The sequence below is a fragment of the Vitis riparia genome, chromosome 19 (genome assembly GCF_004353265.1).
Source record: "Vitis riparia cultivar Riparia Gloire de Montpellier isolate 1030 chromosome 19, EGFV_Vit.rip_1.0, whole genome shotgun sequence".
Taxonomy (NCBI): Eukaryota; Viridiplantae; Streptophyta; class Magnoliopsida; order Vitales; family Vitaceae; genus Vitis; species Vitis riparia.
The window spans coordinates 23394379-23398370 of record NC_048449.1 but is presented as its reverse complement, the minus strand read 5'-3'; the positions used below and the strand labels follow the sequence as shown (position 1 = coordinate 23398370).

The 3992-nt window shown below is 36.3% G+C and overlaps 1 pseudogene; it reads left to right on the top strand.

The window, feature by feature from the left end:
- Positions 1 to 205: 205 nt before the first annotated feature.
- Positions 206 to 3728, top strand: LOC117909473 (annotated as a pseudogene).
- Positions 3729 to 3992: the final 264 nt, after the last annotated feature.

The window sequence follows — 3992 nt, the reverse complement described above, 5'->3', positions numbered from 1 at the left end:
TTAAAAAGACAGTTTTTGCTCATTAAAGTGTTAAAAAAGAAAAAGAAAACGAATGTTAGAATCGTTCAAATCCATCTGTTCATAAAAGTTATATATTTGTTTATTATTTATAACTTGACATGCCCCATAGCTTTTAGGTTTTGTAAACAAAAAAAGCATAAAGCCTTTATTCAAACCTTAATCTCTCCCACCGCAATCCATCACTTGTGTTTTCTGATCCTCATCTCTGCTTTGCTTCAATTTTCCCACTCTTGCTTTTGCCATGGATTTTGTGAGCCCAGTCTTGGATATTGCCTCCCGCTTGTGGGATTGTACTGCCAAGCGTGCTGTTTACATCCGTGAGCTCCCAGACAATCTCAACTCTCTAAGAGCTGCAATGAAGGACCTCAAGAACGTCCATGAAGATATGAAGGAAAAGGTGGCCTGTGAAGAGCAACTTCAGAAGAAACGTACTCATGTAGTGGATGGCTGGATCCAGAGTGTAGAAGCCATGGAAAAAGAAGTGAATGATTTATTGGCAAAAGGTGATGAAGAAATCCAGAAGAAATGTCTCGGAACCTGTTGTCCCAAAAACTGTCGTGCCAGCTACAAGATTGGGAAGATGGTACGTGGAAAGATGGATGATGTGGCTTTAAAGAAGACGGAGGGCTTAAATTTCAGTGTGGTGGCTGAACCTCTGCCCACTCCCCCCGTGATCGAGAGGCCTTTGGACAAGACGGTGGGTTTAGATTCATTGTTTGACCACGTTTGTATGCAACTCCAGGATGACAAAGTAGGAAGTGTCGGATTATATGGCATGGGGGGTGTGGGCAAAACCACCCTCTTGAACAGGATCAACAATGAGTTCCTCAAATCCATAGTTGGGTTTGACACAGTGATTTGGGTGACTGTGTCCAGACAAGCCAATGTGGAAAAGGTCCAGCAAGTTCTTTTCAAAAAATTGGAGATTCCCAAAGATAAATGGGAAGGTAGTAGTGAGGATGAAAGGAAAGAAGCAATATTCAATGTCTGGAAGAAGAAGAAATGTGTGGTCTTATTGGATGATATTTGGGAGCCTCTTGATCTGTTTGCAGTGGGGATTCCTCCTGTAAATGATGGAAGTAAGTCCAAGGTGGTATTTACCACCCGTTTTTCAACTGTGTGCCGAGATATGGGAGCTAAGAAGAGCATTGAAGTCAAGTGCTTAGCAAGAAAGGAAGCATTTGCTCTGTTTCAGACATATGTAGGAGAAGACACTATAAATTCCCACCCAGAGATACCAAAGCTGGCGCAGATTGTTGCCGAAGAGTGTGACGGCCTCCCACTTGCCCTCATCATCATAGGACGAGCAATGGCAGGAACAAAAACGCCTGAGGAATGGGATAAAAAAATACAACAGTTGAAGAATTATCCAGCAAAGTTTCCAGGTATGGAGAAGCTTTTGTTTCCGCATTTAGCGTTCAGTTATGATAGCCTACAAGATGAAGCCACCAAATCATGCTTCCTGTATTGCTCTTTATTTCCGGAGGATTATGACATTGATTGTAATGAACTTGTACAACTATGGATTGGAGAGGGGTTTCTAGATAAATACGGTAACATAAAAGATGCAACAAATGGAGGAGAAGATATTATTGCAAGTTTAAATCATGCATGCCTGTTGGAGATTAATGTCGATATATCGACCCGGCAAAGATTGGTGAAGGTGCATGATGTCATCCGTGAAATGGCTTTGTGGTTAGCTTGTCAAAACGGGAATAAGAAGCAAAACAGATTTGTGTTTGTAGATAAATATGAATTGGTTACTTCTCAAGAAGTTGAAAATTGGGAGGGCACACAAAGGATATCATTTGTCACTGCTACTTTTGAAGAACCCATGAAACCACCATCTTTTCCTAATCTTCAGACTTTGCTGCTATTTGTTAATTGGAGGAAACCATTATCATTTCCAAGTGGGTTCTTCTCATATATGCCTATTATAACAGTTTTGGACTTCGCAAACCTTTACAATTTAAATGATTGGCCCATGGAAATTGGCAAATTAGTTACTTTACAATATCTTAATTTGTCTGTACAGGGATTAGAAAGATACCAACGGAGCTCAGGAATTTGAAAAAACTAAGGTTTTTGATATTGGATAATATGCCACAACTTGACATAATTCCTTCTCAAGTCATATCAGGTCTTTCATCCTTGCAATTGTTTCGTATTATGGATTCCGATAAAGCTACCCACGGAGATTGTAGAGCCTTATTAGAGGAGTTAGAGGGGTTGAAATGCATGGGAGAAGTATCCATTAATCTCGATAGTGTTCTTTCCATCCAAACATTATTGAACTCCCACAAGTTTCAGAGGTGCTTGAAACACTTAAAGGTAGAAGGCAGCTGGGATATCAACTTACTCCACCTGTCATTTCCTTATTTGGAGGAGATTGACGTCAACGATTGTTCGAAGTTGGAAGATGTGACAATCAATTTGGAAAAGAAAGTGGTCCACTCAACAGTCCTAAGGCATCAGTACTTAAACCACCTTTCTGATGTAACAATATTAAATTGTGAAAATTTGATGAAATTGACATGCCTTATTTATGCTCCAAAACTTAAGTTTCTATACATTGGGTATTGTGCCTCTTTGCAAGAAGTGATACAAGTTGATGAGTGTGGAGTTTTAGAAATTGAATCTGACTTGGGCCTATTTTCAAGACTTAGTCATCTTTATTTGGAGCATCTGGAAAAGCTAAGGAGTATATGCAAATGGAGCTTGCTCTTTCCTTCCTTAAAAGTGATGAATGTGGTTGGATGTCCCCGTTTGAGGAAACTACCTTTTGATTCCAACATCAGGAATAGTAAGAATTTAAAAGAAATCGGTGGAGAAGAAGAATGGTGGGAGAAGTTGGAGTGGGCGGACCAAACCATTTTGCACAACCTCACTCCATATTTCAAGCCTCATCTGTGGTCGATCGGCTCCCATGCATGACAAGGTACTTTCATTTTCTTCTCTTCTTCTTATTATTAATATTTTAAAGTATAAAATGCATGTATTGGATAAATAAGACAACTAATTAGTTACCAAATTTTGTTATTTACGGTGATGTTGGCTTGATTTTCCCAAAAACTTACTTTTGCTATTTTCACAAAAAAGACATTAAATTTTATTTTTTTTGCGAGATTTAACATTAGTCTCTGAAATATTTTAATTATGGAAATTCTTTCACTTAAATGATTTTTTCTTAGTTGTAAACACCTCAAGGATTCTCACTGAAAGTTGTCTTTGCTTTGTTAAATCCTTTTAAATTAATTTACCATTTAGATATTCCTCAAAAACTCGATCTTTTGTCGCTAAGATTTATTTACACATTTTTTGATGTTTCAAATAATATAGTTTCTCCTCTATGCATATTCAAGAAGATTTTAAGGACTAAAAATTAAATCATTTAAATTAATCTAGTAATTTAGAAAGTAGAAATTATATGCAAGCAAATTTAATTTGCATTTCCAATTCAAGTAATAATTCATACTTAAATAAGAAAATTAATTTTTTCTCTCTTTTTTAAATCTTTATTGTTATTATTATCTTTTCTTTTCCTTTTTCTTTGCAGGCTAAATTTTCGGGGAGATATTAAAGATCTTTGAGGAATTTCCAGTTGCTTAAAACCATGTGAAATGTTGATTGTGTAATTTCATATTTTCAATTTGTATGTGGTATGAGTAAACTCTAAATTGTGATGTAATCTTAATGCATTGTTATCATCTTAATGTGTTGTTCTCATCACTTTTCTTTTTCATTTTTATATAAATTCGAATTCGAATAGGAAAGTACACAAAATTAGATTTAGTTTTAGATATGATATTTGTCTTTACCATTCATTTAGATTTAAATAAAAAATTAGGAAGGAATTTTCCTTATTTGTTGTAACATAATAGTATTTTCAAAACCTTTGTTTTTATGGTAAAATGTTGTGCCAATGGAAGTGTGAACCCCGCATTTTAGTTGATGCGTTCCCACTCGATGAC